At 39.5% G+C, this 22,925-nt stretch overlaps 1 protein-coding gene across 2 annotated transcripts in view; it reads right to left on the bottom strand.

Moving 5' to 3' along the window:
* The window catches only part of LOC126263667 (uncharacterized protein C18orf19 homolog A), a 65,263-nt gene that overhangs the window by 19,268 nt on the left and 23,070 nt on the right, over positions 1-22,925 (bottom strand). The gene's annotated exons all lie outside the window — the stretch shown is intronic.

The raw sequence follows: 22,925 nt of genomic DNA, 5'->3' as shown, positions 1-22,925 counted from the left end.
TGTTGACCCAACAACATCATCAATTACAATTGCAGTGAACACAGGATCACTGAGATTTCGCCATGTATCAATGGTAACATGTCTCCTAGTCGGATGAAGCATGTTTCTTGTTGCACCCCAGGTTGACAGTCGTGCCTGAGTATGCTGCCATCACAACGAATAGCTGCTCGAAACCACCATTTCATGAGCACAGGTCGGTGGCAGCAGAATTGTGCTATAGGGTCAATCGCTTGGAACATATGGCAGTAATCTAAGGCACCATGACAGCTTTGGACAATGTGAACATTACTATGGGCCACAAACACACTTTCATGCTTGAAGTCTTCCCTGACGGTGATGGATAACTGTCCATGATACATGGCAAGAACTGTGTTACAGTAGTTCAAGGAGCATAATACTGAATTCATATTGATGTCTTGGCCACCAAATTTGCCTGACATGAACATGATACATCACATAAGGCAGGACTATAATTTGCAAGAATTGTATGACCTGTGCAGAGACATCTAGTGCCACATAGCTCTGGAAACCTATCAAAGATTTATCGAATTCATGCCATGCGGAAAGGCTGCTGTATTGCATTCCAGAGGTGGTCCAATGTACTATTCAACAGGTGGTCAATGTAATGTTTTGGCTCTTAAGTGTACATTGTTGAAGCAAGTATATGGAAAAACAGAATTTTGTTTTAACACAACTCTAAAAATTTTGTGATATTTTTTAAATAAAAATTCTAAGCTTACAACAATGGATTTCATTGCCATCATCAAGAGTATGTGTGTCTATTAAAAGTTGTCAACGTACACTCCATCTGTTTGATGAGCCAACTCACAGTAATTTGAAGAATGGTTTAGAATCCACGTCTGCTCAGACCAGATACTGTACTTACCTCTGAGACTGAGTTAACACTAGAACTGTGGAATCATTTAAATTGACTGTTTTGAAATTCTTCCTAGAACAATACATAAAATAAAGAATAAACAACCACTCACCTGTAGCCAACTAATGTGTGGTACACAGAAACATGCAATTTATACTAACTTTCTAGTTTTTGCTCTTTTCCAATGGAAGTACATGCATTAACATAACAAACAATCCAATACAGACTCCCATGGCCACAGGAATCTGTAGTAAGTTTCAGAGCACGAACCCAATGGCAGCGAAACTGAATGACAGGTAGAAACTAGTAGTGACGTGTCCAGAGAAGTTAAACCAATAGCCGTTACAGCAGCAAGACAAACTACTGCATCAGAACTAACTTGTCATTCAAGAACAGATGGTAAAGACAGAGAGGAAAAGGTACGTGTCAGTTACTTTCACCATTTTTTGATGGCACAGGATGAGAGATATTGAAAAAAATTGTGAATGCAGTTAGAAGACTGTAAAAGAAAGTGTTTTACACCAGACTATTGAACAAACACCACTAAAACGTTGAATTTTAATGGTGTGTGTTCTGGGCAACTCTCTGTAAATGACATAATATTAAAAAAATATTCCTTCTCAGACTATTGTTACATTCCATCCTGGATTTTCCATTGTTTGATAATATTAAAACATAAAATATTGTGCAGAGAAATGGAAGCCCAAAGTTAACTTGGATTTTTATTTCTGAGCTACATACACTCAGTGCAATTTTGTATGCTTGTGTCCTTTCTTGTGCCAAGGCAATTGAAATTGATACCTTTTGTTCAGAAAACTGGGAACCATAGTTCTCTCATAATACAATGTCAAGACATATATTATGAGACATTATGAAATTACTTACATTTAGATACCAGTGAACAATGGTCCACAAGACTGAAGAGAGACAGTTTCCTTTGGCAACAAAAATTAATTTTATTTATTATTTAAAAGTTTTACTGAAAATGTTCCCTGCTTTACAGTATGGGACAACACTTCACAACTGTATAGCTCGACACAGGATTACACAACAGAGGGTTAGTAAAGTCACATAAATTTAGTATCGAATTTGAGTTAGCAGAAAATATCTGTTCAATGTATTTTCCTACTTGGAAAAGAATGAACATCAGCCAGAGAATCAAACCCTTTCTGAATATATTGTAATGAAGCTTATTCCTTAGAAACGAAAAGAATGTGACTACATATATTTTTTTCACTTCTTTGCACCTGGACAAAATATGGAAGAATGAATATATAAGCTTTGTGGGTACAGTAAACTGTTGGGGAAGAAAGATACAAACTTCACTGAGAATGCACCACTATATGAAACTACTGTATTGAAGTGCAGACACAGCCTTAGCCTCTCTCTCAGTATGCTTCACTCCAATGTAGAAACTGGGGCCGATTCTAAATCTCTTCCAGAAACTTCAAAATCTATTTTAATAATAAAACTGTAAAACCAATGTGTTTGTGCATCTGTCTGAACACACTAATCTCCAAAACTACTAGATGAATTTCCAGGTGGTTTTCAGAGGTATCTTGAGCATCGCTTGGGGCAACATAAAGGCTTTATTTCCTCAAAATCTTAACATGGAAAAAAATGAAAGAAAGAAAAGAGTACTGTAATGTAAAACTGTCTGCTCCGCTTAGTAGTTCGGATGTTTAATCATCATGTCATAGTATAACAAAGAACAAATAGACAGCACTGTTAGTTTTGTAGAATGGTCAAGGAACCAATAGATGGTGTTGTTACTTTTACCTTTTTTTTCCAACTCAATAACAGATGTATTTTCAGTAGTATACATCAGTGGCACAATTAACACTTTGGAGACTGGCAGAGCAGAAAAATCCTGGGTCTAGTTAACCAGTCACTTATGCCTTTTTTAAAGCATTACTGGCACATGTGTCACTGATGTATCTTCAAGAATAATACACTCTAAAAATGGCCAAATTTCAAGATTTACTTTTCATATTTATTTTATTTCTTTGACAGATCACAAATTTTAAAATAATGACAACAGGAAGTAAAAAAAGTGTGGGATGAGTTACTGAGAAACTTTTTCCTCTTGAGCTTACTCAACACACAAGACGTATTTGTAGCAGAATTACAGCAAACTGCAAAATCTAATGAGTACATGCACGAAATTATGTCAACATGGTCATATTGGCTCAGCCATTCACGACAGCAGCTGTTACATTCACTAATGTTTCTTTTGAAATAATTGTAGAAATTGACAACAGAAGGCAGCACCACTCAAGGGGCAAGTCACAAGACATCCATACTCTGTTCTCATATGAAATGAATCCAGTTTTTGAGTGATAGGCTACTTGTGCATCAAGAAAATCACAGCACAATCTACACGCAGGTGCGGTCTTTTTAACATAAAGTTGCAGCCCAATCTATGCTCAAGGCTTGGTCTCCAGAGTATTAAGCACAACAATCTTATTTTTACGAATACAAAACTAGCACTGAATTTACCCAGCTAGGATACACAGATTTAATGACTTTATTTTGTGTATTGCAAAGTTAATGACAGTGCTTTGCTTCTGTTGATTGATTTTATTCATATTCTTTGCTAGGAAAAATGAATTTATTAAGTTTGCTTTGTGATTTGAGTGCCTAGTTATTATATTTGGGTCATTCCACGTCAGATCATCCAGAAATTTTAGGAAATGACACCCATTGTCACGCAAATCCTTGAAATTTTGGGTAGTGGAAGTTAACCTAGATATATTTTTTTGTATAGATTCAGGCTTTCATAGACGAGCTCCTTTACAGTTTAAAAATGCAATAGTTCCTACAGTTTTTGCAGTGGAAGCTTGAATTTTTTTTTAGTTCAAGAGGAAAGTTTATACTTTTATAGTCATGCTTCTTGTAGTGAATATCCATCATCTACATCTCAGAAAAAATTGTAAATAATTTCTTTTAAATAAAATCCATGCATGGACATTATAATTTTTTAATTTACAATATTGTTGTAAATATTCTGTTATGTCACACAAAAAGAATCAGTTTGTAGAAATAAATTACGGTAAGTGTGAAAAAAATATTATTGTAAAAGAAATATTGAAGTTGCTAATTCATGACTACAATGTCATCACTAAATTGCTGGAGTTAGCTACAGTGGATTTCCATATCAACAAATCACATCTGAGAACACTGTTTTATTGCCACTACATTTATTGCATTGTCCAGTTCCTTTGTTTTGAGTCGTGTTCACTGAGCATGCAGTTCTGAGCTCTTGTACTGAGTTGTACCCAGAGTCAATTATTGGTTAAAAATTCAATTGATGCAGTTTTTAACTATTCATTCCAAAACGAAAGTAAGTCCCCCAATGTTACAATAATAATGTGAAATATTTTTGTAATGAAACAATGGGATAGAATGATTTTTCATTATTTAATTACTTTTTAGGTTACACCAAACATCATTTGAATTATTTATGACAAATACTGGTTTTATGACTGAACCAGCATGGAAAGTACAAGTAGGCAGTGTTTTCTTGGACAGTATCTGCAAGATATATGTGATAATACCCTGACTTGTGTGAATGAACTGATCAGTGAAGAACAAGAACTTTTATTATGGCGAAGCAACGGTAATTCATACTGTGGTTTAAGTGTTTCGTGTGTGTGTGTGTGTGTGTGTGTGTGTGTGTGTGTGTGTGTGTGTGTGTCAAGCACAAAGACAGGTACCTGCACAGATTCTCTCTACATAGGAACATTTGCTGTGATCCATTCAAGCACCATAAACGATCTGTTTCATATGGATAGCATGAAATTAGTTTAGAAAAGGCACAGACCTTCAAAATGAGAGGTTTTAGTGTTGTTCCTGGGGAGAAAATATGCCCAACCTGTATCAAACTTATTAATGAAATACAAGCAAGTGATGACTCATCACCAGACTATATAAATGACAGTAATGTGAGGGTGCAGACTCTTGAAAAATCTGTGCTCAATACTAGCTTAATTAGCTTAGGAGTATCTCCTGAAAAGCTGCAATCATTTGTTCAGCATAGTCAGTATGCAGCAGCCAAACGAAAATTGGAATAAGCAGCTGGAGCTCTGAAAACTAAAATTTCACATACATATTAAGTCAAGCTGGCTGCTGATGCAAGCACTATCCCTAACAGTGATTTAACAGAACTGGAAGAAAAGGTAAAACACCATGATGAACTCATGGACACAATCAAACAGAAAATTGAATATGCACATAATTGTGAAAAAATTCAGTTACTTACTTTTGTGCCGCCAACTTGGTCTCGACAGAAAGTCAGTTCCAAATTTCAGGTTTCTGAATATTTGGTATGACAAGCAAGAGCTCTTTTAATGGAGAAGGGTATTTTATCAACAGCTGAGCAGAAAAAGAGGAAAGACATTGCCACACGATACAGTGCAAAAAGTAAAGAGTTTTTATTTGGATGACGAAAACACAAGAATAATGCCTGAGAAGAAAGACAAAGTGAGCACCAGCAAAAATACCTACGAACAAAAGCGTCTTGTTTTGTAATTTAACTGAACTGTATTCTTTCTATAAAAAAAAAGTATCCTGAAGACAAAGTAGGATTCTCAAAATTTGCTTCTCTTCAACCAAAACAATGTATACTTGCAGGATCATCAGGAGTACATACCGTACGTGTGTGCATTTACCACCAAAACGTTAAGTTGCTTCTAAATTCCATTTCTATTAAAGAAACATACCAAATCTAATTAAAATAACAACATGATATAAATAACCAAGCCTGTATGCTTCGTCTGTGTGAAAAATGCCCCACCAGTTCATTGCTTCAAACCCACTTAGAAAATGAAATAGAAGACTATGTTCCTGATGAGACAATTCAGTAAAGTCAATGGGTATCGGTTGGTTGGTTTGTGGGGGTTGAAAGGACCAGACTACAAAGAGCATCCGTCCCTTTTTCCAAGACCATGAAACACCCGTAAGGAAGAAAAACAAACAACGGAGATGACAAGGGACAACACATAACAAGAAATACATAGACAAAGACCAGAAAAGAGAACTTAAAAGGGGGGGGGGGGGGGGGAAGAGAGAGACAAACCCTCAGATCGAGCGATAAAAGTCCCCCACGTGAATAAAACTCAAAACTATGCCTGCCATTGCAGCGACATCCGTTGAAAGTGCAGGGAACGTATCAGGCAGCGCAAACGTCTGCCTGAGTGCAGTTAAAAGTGGACAGGCCAACAAGATGTGGACCACTGTCAACACTGATCCACAGGGACATATAGCTGAGTTCTCACAGCGCAATAAATGACTGTGCCTCAGCCAGGTGTGGCCAATGCTTAGCCGGCAGAGAACAACTGAGTCCTTGCGACAGGCTCGCAAGGAGGAGTGCCACACACCTACAGTCTCCTTGATGACCCAAAGTTTGTTGGGGAAAGGCAGGGCGCGGCATTCATCACCCCAAGTACCAAGGACTTTTTACTGCAATATTCACTGGAGATCACATTCCAGAAGGCCAATCTCCAGGGCCGTTGCACTGATAGTCTGTTTGGCCAGCCTGTCAACACATTCATTACCCGGGATGCCAACATGCCCAGGTTCCACACAAAAACCATGGAGCGGCCACAATGGGCAAGAGTACAAATGGACTCCTGGATAGCCATCACCAGATGAGAGTGAGGAAAACGCTGGTCGAGAGCTCATAAACCACTCAGGGAGTCACTACAGATGACGAAGGATTCACCTGAGCAGGAGCAGATATACTCTAGGGCACGAAAGATGGCTACAAGCTCCGCAGTGAAAAAACTGCAGCCAGCCAGCAATGAGCATTGTTCAGATTGTTCCCCAAGAGTGAAAGCATAACCACCTCGACCAGCAACCACCAAACTATTGGTATAGACTACAGAAGAGCCGGGAAACGCGGCAAGGCTGGAAAGAAAGAGTCAGGGCAGGGCCTCAGAAGGGACTGAGTCTTTCGGGCCTTGTGCCAAATCCAGCTGAAGGCATGAGTGGGGCACACACTATGGGGGTATATGTATACGGGCCCAGAAAAGAGGTGGGAGAGGAAAAAACACAAGCCCAGAGAAAAGAGACCAGACGCGAACCACAATCGGACACTCTGATCGGGGCCGCCGTTTGTAAGATGGACAACCGAGTTGGGGAACAGGAGATGATAATTTGGATGCCCGGGCAAGCTACAAACACTTGTCACATAAGAGGCCAGTAGTTGTTGGCGCCAGATCCATAATGAAGGGACACCAGCCTCCACAAGTATGCTGTTTACAGGGCTTGTGCGGAAAGCTCCAGTTGCGAGTCAGATCCTGCAGTGAAGTATGGGGTCAAGCAAGCGCAACGCGCAAGGCAATGCTGAATCGTAAGCCAGGCTCCCATAATCAAGACAGGACTAAATCAATGCCTGATACAGTCACAGAAGGTTAAACTGATCGGCACCCCAGCTGGTGTAACTCAAGCAACGAAGAGCGTTAAAAGCATGTTTGTTTAAGCTGCCAAAGGTGAGTGAGCCAAGTCAACCGGGTATCAAAAATCAATCCCAAAAACCGATGCATTTCCACCACAGCAAGAGGTTTGCCGTCAAGATAAAGCCGTGGTTCAGGGTGAACAATGTGATGCCGGCAGAAATGCATGACGCAGGTCTTGGCAGCCGAAAACTGGAAGATGCGCGTCGCGGCCCAAGATTGCGCCTTGCGGATAGTGCCCTGCAGCTGCTGTTCAGTAACTGCAATGCCAGTGGAGCTATAGTACAGGCAAAAGTCATCAGCATACAAAGAAGCCGATAAGGACATTCCCAAAGCTGCAGCTAGCCCATTGATAGCAACTAAAAAGAGGCAGACACTCAAGACAGAGCCTTGCGGGACCCCATTCTCCTGGACTCAGGAGGAACCATGTGAGGGCCCAACTTGCACGCGAAAGGAAAGAAGCGACAGAAAATTTTGAATAAAAATCAGGAGCGGGCCCCTAAGACCGCACCCATGAAGCGTGATGAGGATGTGATGTCACCATGTTGTATCGTAAGCCTTCCATATGTCAAAAAAGATGGCAACCAGATGCCGACAGCGGGCAAATGCCACACAAATAGCAGACTCCAGGGAGACCAGATTATCAGCAGCAGAGCAGCCCTTATGGAAGCCAGCCTGAGACGGAGCCAGAAGGCCCCGAGACTCAAGTAGGCAACTCAACCTCCAGTTCACCATGCATTTGAGCAACTTGCACAGAACGTTGGTGAGGCTAATGGGGTGGTAGCTGTCAACCTCCAGTGGGTTCTTGCTAGGGTTCAACACTGGTATGATAATGCTTTCCCACCACTGAGCCGGGAACTCACCCTCAATCCAGATACGGTTGAAAAGGTCTAAGAGGTGTCGCTGGCAGTCTACCGAGAGGTGTTTTAGCATCTGACAGTGGATGCGATCTGGCCTGGGAGCCATATCAGGGCAAGGGGCTAGGGCACTGGGGAATTCCCACTCACTGAATGGATCATTGTATAGACTAGGTGGCACATATGGAAGGAAAGGCTCTGACATTCCAATCGTTCTTTCAGGGAGCTGAAGGCCAGCGGGTAATTTGTAGAAGTGTAACTCTGAGCATAATGCTCTGTGAAGAGTTCAGCAATCGTGTCTGAGTCAGTACAGATGGCTCCATTCAGGGAAAGCCCAGGGACACTGACGGGAGCCTGATATCCATAGAATCACTTAATCTTGGTCCAAACCTGCGATGGAGAGGTATGGGTGCCAATAGTGGAGACATACCTTTCCCAGCACTCCTGCTTCCATCGGTGAATAAGGCGATGGGCTTGGGCACGGAGTTGTTTAAAGGCAATTAGGTGGCCCAGGGATGGGTGCCTCTTATGACATTGGAGGGCCTGCCTGCAATCTCGAATCGCCTCAGCAATCTCCGGTGACCATCAAGGCACAGTCCTCCACTGAGGGGACCCGGAAGAACAGGGGGATTGCAGATTCTGCTGCAGAAATGATGCCGGTGGTTATTATGTGAACCATCACATCAATGGCGTCATGAAAAAGAGGCGCAATAGCGGCAATGGAGGCAAATGAGTCCCACTTAGCCTTATTCAAAGCCTACCTGGGGAGGTGCCCAGAAGAGTGACACTGCGGCAGTGACAGAAAAATCGGAAAGTGGTCACTACCGCACAAGTCGTCGAGCACACTCCAATGGACGGATGGTAGAAGGCCAGGGCTCCAGACCGAAAGGTCGATGGCTGAGTACATGCCATGTGCCATACTGAAATGTGTGGAGGCACCATCATTTAAGAGAGAAAGGTCGAGCTGCACCAACACCTGCTCAACGACAGTGCCTTGGTCCGTTGCCACCAATCCACCCCACAAAGGGTTTTGGGCATTAAAGTCGCCCAGTAACAGAAAAGGTGGCGGCAATTGGGCCACCAGTGTAGCCAATACATGCTGTGGGATATCACCATCTGGTGGAAGATAAAGGCTACAGACACTAATATCCCGCGGTGTCCACACCCTAACAGCGACAGCCTCTAGAGGTGTTTGAAAAGAGCACACTCACTGTAAAGAGAGTGAAGAGTGTAAACGCAGACTCCACCAGATACCCTCTCATAAGCTGCCTGATTCTTATAACCACCCTGATAGCCACAAAGGGCGGGGCTCCACAACGCCAGAAACCAAGTTTCCTGGAGAGCAATGCAGAAGAAAGGGCAAGGCTGAGAAGTTGTCGGAGCTCAGCAAAGTGGTGGAAAAAACCACTGCAATTCCACTGACCACTGCAATTCCACTGGAGGATGACATTGTCTGCAGCAGAAAAAGACGTGAAGGGACCAAGTAGGCAGATTACGCCACTGGGTCATTGACCATCACTGAAGGAGCGCCTGAATCCAGAATGAGTGCATCTGAGGTAGGGGCGAGATTGAGATCATCAGGGGACACCAAAATCTGCAAATCATCCTCAGACTCAGAAGTGGTAGGAACAGGGCTGCACAGAGGCAGCCTGAAACTCGCCAGCCTTACCCAGCCTATTCTTCTTCTTCTTCTCGCGCTGCTCCTTAGGAGCGACCTGGGAGGGAGACTCAAAAGGAGCATCAGGGACAGACAAAGAGCGGGAAACTCTTTGATCTGCTGCTCATAGCTCCTTGAGCCACTGACTGATGTCAGCTGTTGCGCTGGAGGAGGCCTTAGAAGGGACCCTTTCCGCGTGAGAGAAGCCGAAGGAGGCTGGCTTACCTCCAGTGGAGGGGGGTCCGATATCCCCGTCAGTTTGGGAGGTTGGTCTCCCAAAGGAGGTAGCTTGGGAGCGCCAGAAGAAACAGCGTCCCCCATCACACACAGGGGGGAAGAGTCAGGACGGCCCCGACGGCCCACTGGAGGCTTAACAACTGCAGGGACAGGCGTTGCCACCGGGGGCAATGAAGTCACAGTCACAGCATACAATGTAGCCATCTGCACAGGATGAAGTCGTTCATATTTCGTCTTTGCATCCTGATAGGTGAGCCTGTCCACGGTTTTTATTTCCATGATCCGTCACTCCTTATGGAACAGGGCTGTCACTCCTTATGGAGAACAGGGCAGTCAGGCGAGCAGGGGGAGTGGTGCTTACCACAGTTGACACAAGTGAGAGGAGGCACACTTGGAGTGCCCGAGGGCAGAGGACAACCGCAATCCCTGCATGTGGCGCTGGAAGTACGACGAGATGACATGTGACCAAACTTCCAACACTTGAAGCACTGCATAGGGGGAGGGACATATGGTTTCACATCACAACGTTAAACCATCAACTTGACCTTTTCAGGCAACGAGTCACCCTCAAAGGCCAAGATGAAGGCACCGTTAGCAACCCTGTTGTCTTTGGGTCCACTATACATGCGCTGGACAAAGTGGACACCCCGTCGCTCTAAGTTGGCACGTAGCTCCTCACGATGGAAAATAAGATCCTGGACCAAGTTAAGGCTTTTATGGGGAGTAGGTAGGGCAAAGATCGGGAATCATAGGTCGCAGCATCAAAATCATTTCGTACGTGCTATGAGACTGCTGGGGACGAGCGACCACCAGCTCAAGTTGATTTAACCCGTTTCACTGCGGGTCATCCGACCTGATGCTACCCCCTCCGATCAGGGTCTTTCCTCATGAGCACCACCCAGCCGCAGCAAGGTCCACCTGGCGGGATGGCCATTGCCAGGAATCCTGGTGCCCCAGAAAGGATGGGCACTTACTCCTTGGCATATGCAGCGAGGTTGAAGCTCAGGCATCAACAGTGCGATCCCTGTGTTGTCAGGGGGCTACCGCCAAGAGGGTACTTGACAACCCCACCAAGATGGACTGGCTACCGTGCTGGACTTCGGGTGCCAAAATGGTCCAGAACTGTCAGAGGTGCGAAGGATGGTATGGCACAGGAGACGAGAAGTAGGCAACCTACAAGACTGAGCGGGCCAACCACACGACAATAAGCAGCATGCAAGATCTCAGTGCACGATGGACAAACAAATACACTACGTAAGGCGTCCTTCCCCAAATGGCATGCACTATCAACAGATATTTAGGAAAGGTGGAGGTCAAACCCGAGAGGGGACCATCACAGATAAGCCGAAATGTTGGAGACTCCTTTTAGTCACCTCTTACGACAGGCAGGAATACTGCGAGCCAATTCCAACCCCCGAACCTGCAAGGTTCAATGGATATCAACTAATAGAATGATAGTTTTCAAATCACTTCTCTATCAGAATTCTGAGACACACTAATTAAGAAAATTAATAAAACTTACTCCATACTCTTTTATTTCTCAATCACAATCTGATTATCTGAAAATGAAGAAGGAAAAACTTGATGAAGGATCAGTGTTAATTTTAATGGATTTCAGTGAAAATCTCAATTTTGTTCGAATGGTTCAAAAAAAACCATAGTGGTCGCATGGTTCCAGACTGCAGCGCCTAGAACCGCTCGGCCACAGCGGCTGGCTCAATTTTGTTGTTCAAGATGAAGTACAGGGGTAAAGAGTACCTTTGGAACAATGGCAGCTGCACTCTTTACACAGTCCCTATATATTAGAAAAAGGACAAACAGCTGCATGCAAAAAGTTTGTGTATTGTTTCTGATGATCAAGAACATGACGTTGCCTTGGTGTACCAGATTCAGAAGACTGTATTGATTTTTTTTACGTGTGAATTTCCAGAAATTCATCTTGTGTATGTTGAATATTTCACTGATGGTTGTGCTGCACAATATAAAATTGTAAGAATTTCAGAAATATCTGCTACCATGCACACGACTTCAGCATAAAGTGCAGTTTTTTTGTTACCATATATGGCAAATCTCCCTGGGATGGTATTGGTGGCACTGCTGAAAGACTTGTCACAAAAACAAGTTTGCAAAGAGTTTATAAAGATCAAATACTTAAATCTTCACAGGTATCTGAATTCTGTCGCGAGAACCTGCACGGCATTTCAGTTCTCTTTGTTTCAAAAGATGAAGTGGTACAAGTCAGACATTATCTTTCTCAGTGCTTCACAAGTGCAAAAACAATTCCTGGAACACAATCTACGCATCACTTTCTACCACGATAACCAACCAAGATTGGAGCAAAATGTCTGAGCTGTGAGATGGATTTTAGTATCATACAGGATTTCTCAGATGCACTTCCGTCACTAGTGCCAGAAAGCACTATGCAGCCCAACTGCTATGTTGCATGTGCATATGACTCTTCTTGTGAACTGTTGAGAAGGTGAGTTGTGAAGAAGGTGATGTTACAGTAAGGTACATGCAACCTCATGGACCATCCCCGTCCTTCTATTAACCTGATAATGATGTTTCTTTCTCTCATATTCTGTGTGAAGTTGATATGACACAGCAACAGGCCGTACTCATTCTCTGAGCAAAGAGTCCTCAAAGTTGGTGGAAGAAAAGTGGTTCTCACACAAAAAAAATATTACCTAAGCATCAAAGTGTCTTGTCACACGTAGTTCCGAATCAATTTGAATGCAGATCGCAGCACCAGCATTTTGTGTAGTGTTGACAATATTGGCTTTTTACAAAATGCTTAAATATTATTAACAAAATGCTTTGTATTTTTACATTGAGTTAATTTAGTTATGTAAGAAAGTGTTCATATGTCATGTAATGTACAAGTTGCCCTATATTTTATAATGTGTAATTTTGTTTCATATATTGCAATTTTTGTTCAATTTGTTTTATTTGTATATCACTTTCTAATTTTTTCAGTGTTTTCCAGAAAGGGGCAATTGTTAAAAATATTTTTTCTAATTTAACAAAAAAATTAAATAAAATTAATTTACAAAAATTTAATTGGACAATTCTAACATGTTTTCAGAAACTACATGTCTGAAAGGATATTCAGGGGAAAAAACTGTAGCATACCACTTTTTGTTTAAAAATTGCACCCAATTTTCAAATTTTTACAGTTTGCTTTTAAGTAAAGCATTGATCAAACTTTCAGCAATTGCTACCAACAGAATGTATATGAAGCAATAAAAATTGGTAAAAGTTCATGATACTAGATACAAAAGCAGTACACAAAATATCAGTTCACAACTACATAATTGGTGTCATGGCCTGGATGACTTTACATGGAATGACCCATTTTGATGTTGTTTTGTTTATGAATAAAAATGCCTAGAAAACTGCTGAGTCTTTCTGAATACACTACAAAGACTAAAAGACGGAGGGCTATGCAGTCTCAAGAATCCAAAGAAGATCGTGTGGTGATACTTGCTGCAGCTCGAGATCATCATGCTTGAAGTCCCTCTTTGGAAATTCCTTCCAAAAGTGAGGGACAATGTAAATCTAATCGAAAGTGTCAGGAATTATCTTGTTCCTCAGAACACTTCACTCACAAAGACTTAAAGTTACTTCTCTCCAACGTAACATCTTAGAAGCAGATATTTTGACAGGAAGTGGCACAGGCGAGAGTTCTTATACTCCGAATACTATTTATTGCTAACAATTTACCATTTTGCTTTAAACAAGTACAATTCCCAGTCAAAATACATTATGCCGTGACCCTAAACAAAGCACAAGGCCAGATGCTGTGAGTTGTGGGTGTGAACCTTAGTGTTAGTTGTTTTACGCACAGCCAGCTCTATGTGGCTCTCTCCCATGTTAGTGTAGCAAACAAGCTCTTCGTTAATGTCCCCACTCATACTACTTCAAATATCATACACAAAGCACTTTTATAAGTCAAAACTTAACTCCATACATACAAAGTCTGAGGCACAGCTATTAATAAATACCCAGGCAATGCCAGGTTTCCAAACTAGTTTCATAAAAAATCTAAATATGAAGTGAATATACTGGACATGACTGGTACAAACTATTCAGCTGAAAGATGCTTAGCACGGATGAAAAGTACAAGTGTCTCATAAGGTTTTGAACTCTGTCAGAATACTGCATATGCATGGATTCTTTACACAGCAATTACAGGGAAAGTTATTAGCCACAAGCAGTTTCTGCAGGATTGTCAGAATACTGAATATGCATGGATTCTTTACACAGCAATTACAAGGAAAGTTATTAACCACAAGCAGTTTCTGCAGGATTTCAGTGAAGAACTAAGATATGAACATGAAAAAACAGTTGCAGTGGGACAAATAAAGAAAACGAATCAGGTAGTGGAAAATGTAGGCAGCAGTCCAGAGTGCCAAAATGAAAGAATATGACAGGGTGAAATATTTGACACTTGTGAGAAACCTGTATGTAGGAAATGTGTGGAAATGATCTCAATGCAATACACTGGTTGCTATTCATGACTCATGATCATAAGACACAAAATTTTAAATTAAATTGTATTCTCTTACCAAAATTAATCCAGTCAGAAAAGTTATAACTACAAATGAAAATAATGTAAAACTTCAGTCTGAATGTTCTTATCATAAAGAAAGGTTTTTTGCAGTCAACAATGTGCTTAAAAGGAAAAAAGAATAGATCTGCCACTACAGTATATTTGAACAGTGCTGTGGTTTTAGGTACATGAAAAATCTGATTCTAGTATTCAACAATTGAGATTGTTTTGAACTTCTGGACTTTGACATGTCACTGCTACTTGGTAGAGGAATAGTTTGAACACATTGTCCCACACAGCTACTACAACATTTAGAGGGATTATTTTCAATATCTCTAACTCTGGAACCATAATTACCCTTGTGTAGCTGCCAACAGTAGTATCTAGTTTCAATAAATGAATGTATTTCCTAAATCCACACTGAAAACTAAAGTGTTATACAAATTTCAATACACAATTTGAATTTATCCATATACTCCAAGCTCTCTGCTATTCAGTTAGTGTTGACCACCTTCCAATAACTACTTGCACTGCCACAATAGGTTCAAATGGTTTCTTGCTTCAGGAAGATTTTAACAGTTTCTCATATTAAGTTAAAATTTTTCAATGTTTTCTCTACGGAGGTATAACAAATAGTAATAGAATTAGGATGCAAAGTTATATAACATGGCAGAAATGCTAAAAATAAATAAATAAATCTAACCTACACATGGAAAACTGGTAGTATTGGCTATTCTTTCCTTTCGATGAATGGCAATGGTCATATCTAGAGAGCTCAGTTAGTTAAAAAGTGAAGTTTCCATTCATATTCCACACCCAGCATCCCGTGTGAACTTTGATGTGATTTACTACAACTGTTCTATAACTGGAGATCAAAGAACGATCATAGTTTCTCAGAAACTTCAATAATTTCATTGGATCCACTGTACAGGTGGAGACACTTACTGTGGTTGAAAAATATTCATAAAAATTTCATTCATTAAGAGCACTGCCCATGAAATAGTGATACGAACAATACAATGAAAATGATAAACTTTTTACGTTGCAGGTTTATGTCTTGATTGAATTATTTATTCATTCATTCTTCTGAATGAAACCAATCTGTAGTACTTTCATTAGTTGAACTAAATCACTGGTATACAACTAGGTACATATACTGTCGGAGGGCAGCCTTGCCCCTGGAGGTAAGTGAAGAGATCTCAGATCGCAGGGGGTACAACAAAGTATTTTACACATTTATTTAATTACATACTGAATAGACTATCTTTTTTCTAGTCACTGAAATTATATTAATATACTACTGTGGATTAAGTTGTTTCAGATGTAATTAATATATAACTAATAATGCTGATGTATTGTTAAGGATACAAAGTTGAGCATGAAAGTTCCCTTGGGGTACATGAAGAAGAAGAGAACACTGCCAAATTTTTGTGACTGACTGCATTCTGTTTTACTGAAAATGTGTGATGTCTGTCCATTAACTGAAATCCATTTGACTCTAGCCCTCACTCATTCCTCCATTAATTTCTTTGGAAAGTAAATACATTGTGTAGAAAATTATGATACTGGCAGTGTCTGTGTAAATCTTATGCACACAAACCTGTTTCCATTTTAATGTCTTTGAAAAGTAGCAGGTATAGTAATCATAGTTATGAAGAAGTATTATTACCATTCATATATTTGGTACTATGTAGTTACTTCAATTTCACAGTTGAGCCTAGACTAGCGATCACTGTAAACAGTAACACAACCAAGCTACTGCCTGTGTTCAGCTGCTCTCCTGGCCAACCAGAAGGCTGGTTGCGCAACAGGAATGCAAACTGCCAGAGGAGGAGGAGGAGAGAGAAGGAGGATTAATATAAGTAATAACCTTCTGCTCATATGGAGCGGCTCTCAGCCCATACAGTATCCATAATGTGAAATGGCAAAATGAAGTATTCCCCCAAAAAACTAATAGTTTTAGAAATATACTTTTTTTTCCATCTCATCTTCAAATAAGATACGTTACTCACCTCTAAAAGAAATTTTAAACAATAAAAAAAAAAGTTGGCAACTTTGATCGTGGTACATGTATAACTGAAAAGGCTGAAAAAGTTCACAATTGAAATCCTCTAATCAACACATTGAGTAAAAACATTCATACAACATTTTTAAATGAAATCATTCCACTATAGGCTTTTAAAACATTATTTATTGCCACTGCAATTTCAACACAAGGTCATTTTCAAGCACTGTAGAATGCTTAACCCACTCAATAATACAAAGATGCTTCTTTGCCACTTTTGTGAGCCATTTACCATGACTCCAACATGAAAATTAAACTTGAGTATTTATATCATTATTCCACCAGCTTTATAACATATTATTGTGTGCAACAGCAGATAATCTCACAACAGAACATGCAACTGCTCTTACGAAGTATGTCACAGCTTTACATTATTGGGTGGGTCGCAACTTTCCACAATGCTCAAAAATGACCACATGTCAAAATTGGAATCACATAATCACAATAAATAATGTTTTAACAGCCTAAAATGGAATGATTTCATTTAAAAATTTAAGGCTGTGGACCCAGTCATCAACAAACTTCTGGGTTCACGTAACAGATATACCCATCGAGATACTTGTGCCAATCATTTCTCTCTCATTAAGTTAAATGACAAACTTGGAGAGTGGGTGAAAAACATTCATATAGCTGACATGGCCACACATACCAGTTTCATTCAGGTGTTATACCTGATTTTTTTTTTTTGGGGGGGGGGGGACTGAACAAAAAGCAATCGTCTGGAAAATCAGTTGTTAAAACCAGATAGTTGTCCCATCACTATTTTGAAAAGTAAACTCTGGGTATAAATCATGGCCTGCAATAATTTTAAGCTATCAGAAAATTTCACTATAGCAAATACCCAAATGCAGAGTGAAAGGTCCATTTTGGACTAATGATGATTATTTTGCACATTTCTGAGGTACAGCACTGATTTTCCTGAAACTGTCCTATAACTTTCCCTGCACTGGACTTTTCCACCCCATACAGTCGTAGCCACAACAATGTCTGGAAAATGTGAATTGCTCCTTACTAGTGTAGTGAGAGTGGGAACAGGTGTGCAGTTTAGAATCAGTTCTTGAAAAATTCACACTCACGAGAAGCAAAGTTCCCTCCTGTGAAATCATCGTCAGTTACTTGACATCCACTGCTGCATACATGCCTAGTCTAAACTTTTCCACACATTATACTATTCTACAATAGACATCCATGGCACTCCAACACATTTTCCCATTTCATCTCCCACCTTCCACTAGGCTGTCATCTCTATTTATTTATATGGAAATCATAAAGAACTCCTTCATCTACTTACCATCCATCCATTTGCCTACATGCCCCATTCAACTCCATTTTCTTTACTGGCATAGTTAACTCTTATGCCTATGTCTTTGTTGGCTGTTTCGCTTGTTTGATTTTCTGCCAACATGCACCTCCCTGTTGTTCACATAACAACATTCGGTTTGTTAATGCTTTTCAAATTAAAGTTAGTATCTCACTGCCATTAGGCAATAGTGGTAACCTACTTGCAAATTTACTCTATTAGTTTTACCATCTAAGTGCACTAGAAGTCAGCCATACAGTGTCATTAGCAAAATTAAAGTGCTTCAGATATGTTCCGTTAACACACATTTATCCTTTCCAGTTTACAGAAGTACAAAATTCATATGTAACTGCTGAGAATACTTTTGGTGATATGGAATCAACTTGCCTGACTCCAGTTTCATTTCTGAATTTCTCACTATGCTGATGAAGTCTAACGAAAGTTGCAGTATTGATGTAAATATTCTTGACTTAAGTTGAACACGTCTTGTTTCTCAATGTCTGTAAAGATTTACTTCCAACTGAGAGAAAAAATTTCATAAAATCTATTAATCACAGACAAAGTGGCAATTCACATGTATTGCTCCATTCTGTAGTTTGATCATGACATGAAAATTGTCCATCTGTGCGATATTCACTTTGTAAGCCATTTCATTCCTTTACCTGATTAAAACACAGTGTTTGTTGGGGTACAAAAAAGTAAAGCACTCATAGTAAAAGCTGACAAAGGAAATTCTTTAATCGTAATGCATGAAAGAGAATACATAGAGAAAACCTTGAAATTTTTCCATAGCAACAATATTACTGAAATAAAATCAGATCCTACAATAAAATTCCGAACTAAACTAAGCTACTACAAAACTTTAGCTTTTTACTGAACAAATATGAAATACATAACTGCATAGCAATGAATCCCTCAGCACCAAAACTGCGTGCACAGCCAAAGGTTCATAAAGAAAATTGTCCCATTCTCCCGACTTAACTCAAGAAACAGCCCTGCATACCTCATAAGCCGTAAACTAAAAGACCTCATTACCAAATACTGTACATTTGAAAATAACTACACCATACATAACACACATGAACTCATAAGCTTAATTAAAGACATCTACATCCCACCAATAGCTAAATTAGCATCACTAAACATAGTCAACCTATACACGAACATCCCTGTCAAAGAGACTATTAACATTATAAGAAACAATCTGCTTAAATATAAGAAAATTAGTATCTGTGAACTCATAGAAATACTTTCACTTATTCTAGAGCATAATTACTTTAGCTTCAACAACAAACTGTACCAACAACATGGTTTGGCAATGGGAAGTAGCTTAGCTGGGATATTGGCTGACATTTACACCAACCATATAGAACAAAAATTCTTCTCAACCAACCAGCACTTCTCAAACTAAATAATCTACTACAGAAGATATGTTGATGATATAATCTTGCTTTTTGATGGTACAAGCAATGAAATAGATACATTAGCAGCAGATCTAAGCAAACTGCACAAAAATATTAAATTCACAGTTGAACATGAAACTAATAAAAGCATTAACTTTCTTGACCTGAAGATTTGCAATAGTAACAATAAACATCGATTTACCAGAAAACCTACCACCACAGATGTCAGTATTGACAACTCATCTTGCCATCCCCGCCAACAAAAAATGGCATATTTCATAACGATGCTACACTGAACTAAAAAGTACTAGTGAGTGACACAGACCAACAAAATGAAATCAGTATAATTAAAACAGTTGCTCATAATAATGGATATAAACCCATAATAATAATAAAAACTCCACAACAAAATGCAGACAAAAACCACAGATCCACTTCACAGCAGTCACTTCAAGCAAAATCAGTGTGCCACAGAAGCCAAACCTAAATATGCTACTCTCCCATGCATAGGCCCACTATCATACCAAATAGCAAACTTATTTAAAAAGAAAAATATCACAATCAGCTTTTCCACAAATAATAAATTACAACAAAAAGTAATCCCTGATGTAAATACCTCCAAGAGTCCCTACTGTAAATCAGGAATATACAAACTCAAATGCGATAGATATCCAAAATTCTACATTGGACAGACAGGCAGAAGTTTTGAAATTAGATACAAAGAACACATTGATGCTTTAAGACTTGGAAACTTGAACAAATCTGCATTTGCAGCCCATATTGCTGAAGAAAACCATTTAGTGAGAAACATTGAGAACAGCTTAAAAATTTTACATCTACCAGAAAAAGGAGCCACCATGAATACTTTAGAAGAAATAGAAATACACACACACAAAAACAGCACCCCAGACTATATCCTTAATGAACAAACAGAGTTAGCTAACACCCCTTTCCTGAAAAATTTCCAAAAATTATTTTCCAACCTCCATAGCAAATAATATTAGTATGCCTATCTGCAGATCAAGTAGCAAATTTATATGTTACTATACTTCTCATGATGCTAAATTTAATTAAATAATGTACTATTTTACCTACACAGTACTAAAAAAAAACTTTATAATTAATGCAACAGTATCAACTCAAAAAATCAATGTCTCTGTACTAGTGTAAAATGCATTTCAGTTGCGTAAGTGAAAATATGACCCTTTCCAAACATAAGACATCTTCAAATGTTACGATATATCATAGCATCTTTGATACTCATATGTTTGTAAGCTCTTGGTATGTATCTAAACATGTGGTGCATGGTAGAAATCTTCTCAGTGACAAATCTAAAGTGTTCAGTGAGAAAAATTTACGTGTGCAACAATAAGAATGCAGTGGGAATGTATTCACATCTGTTGGACAAATGTTATAGAAACAAACACTCCAAACTGTCATTTCACGTAAGTCAAATGCAACGAAAATCTGTAACGCAACCATCTTTGTGTGGCGTGCTTATAATCATGTATTATTTATATTTTAGGACAATTAATCTGTAAAAAACACACCACATGTTATAAGGAAAGTGTGTAAAGCATCTGACGATGAATCACAACGTTTCGAAACCGGTAACGGTACCCTTTGAATAAAGGAACTGAAAGGAAATTTGTGGTTGCTGCTGTTCCAACACCATCAACATTTGCCTTCACTGGTCTGTGAAGTACTGGAAGAAATATTGTGTAGAACAATGTCCAGGAATAAATTATACAACTCCTGCCTCCAATGTATAAAAACTTGAAGCTAAACATTGTGGTGATGCAAAAACAGTTCAAAGTTACATGTCTGGAATTTTGTAATGTACAGCAGTTGTTGTCCAGAGTCTTTGGACCACATATTACATGTCACTCTACAAGGGTAATCCAGAAAATGACTGTGAGCACCTCCATCATTTGTTTAAGTATTTGTCGTATCTGCCTACACGGTTTTAGAATTGCCATATCATATTCAGCTGCTGACGGTCCAGTAAGACAGTTCGTTACTGTGGCATGACTTCCAAAATATTTACCACTTAGGGTTAGTTTGACCTGTGTGGAATGGTGAAAACTGCTAAGGGCAATATCTGTACTGCAGGATAGGTGACCAAAATATTCCCATCCAAATTAATTCAGCAAGGCTCTGGTTACAACAGCAGTAGCAGCACAAGGGCAGGCATTGTAGTGAAGAAGCACAATATTTCAAAAAAGCATTCTATGCCTATGATTTTGGATTGCTCCCATTTGTTTTCCTTACAATATTAATCTGCATTTATTGTACAACAGTCTTTTGGCATTAAATTCACCAAGAGGACTCCCTGAGGATGCCAAAAACTTGTTGCCATTATTTTTCATGTTGACAGAGTTAGTCTGAATTTTGGAAGTTTTTTCAGTTCGTAGAGAATGATATTACTTGACTGATAGGTCTCTGAGGTGAGGTAAAACATCCATAACAATTTGAGCAAAAAAGTCATTCTAATCTGCTTGGTACTGCGCCATAAAACATCAGTGCTGCAGCTTTTCCATGTATTTTGTGTTGGTCACACAGTTTCCAGGAAAACCATATGCAAACATTTTGCTGCTAAAAAGTATGGACGTAAGTTTCACCAAGCAAAGACTGAGAGACTCTTGGAAAGGAATGTGTAGCTTATCTAGAGTTAAGTGCCTAACTTCCAAAATTTTGTTCTTCATTTTATTCTCCAAACAGTGATGAGAGAGAGAGTTGTCCAATTAAAGTTCCATCATACCAATTTCTCCGTCAACTGTTGAACACACACTTCCTCATATTTCTTTTGTTCATTACTTTATAAACAAACATTTCCTTTGATTGATAGTAACTTTCTGCAGGCTTCAGATGCAGAGTATACAAAAATCAAACAATATCTGTGACCTTACAATTGATGGGATTTTGCATCACACAGTTCATTTTAAGCAATCACATAATAAACAACTATCCACAGGTCACATATTTTTTAACTTATTATCAATAGTTTTGTTCTGACAACAAGGGCATCTTCAGATGTTCACTGCTGATGACAGTGTGTCAAAAGTTCACAACTAAGACCTAGACTGTCATTAAACACTAAGAGGAGCACATTGGATGCATTATGATTACTGCTAGCTCCTGCAGCTTGTAGTAAACATTGCACATCAAATTTACACCACTTAGTGCATGACAATGTCACTGAGTATAGCTGTGAAATCTAACACACTGCCATCAAAGCAAAACTAGTAACAAAAAACTGAGTAAAGTGACCTGTGGTAGTTTGCCCTCACATTAATTCCTAACAGTCAGTGTGCTCCCTGCAGCTGGTGCCTGGATTCATTAACAACTGGTTTCAACTGACACTTGTACAAAACTAGTAGAAATCTGCATAGCAGGAAATAACAATGTGTCACAACTTCCCAAATTATTCCTGTACATCCCTTGCCCTTGCACGACTTATTTTGTAATTTCTTAGTACCGCATCAGTAATGTATTTGTAACCCCAAAGGGACTATTTCATTG

Source organism: Schistocerca nitens, chromosome 6 (genome assembly GCF_023898315.1).
Source record: "Schistocerca nitens isolate TAMUIC-IGC-003100 chromosome 6, iqSchNite1.1, whole genome shotgun sequence".
NCBI lineage: Eukaryota > Metazoa > Arthropoda > Insecta > Orthoptera > Acrididae > Schistocerca > Schistocerca nitens.
The sequence above is the reverse complement of the archived record's forward strand: the minus strand, read 5'-3'. Positions and strand labels throughout refer to the sequence as shown.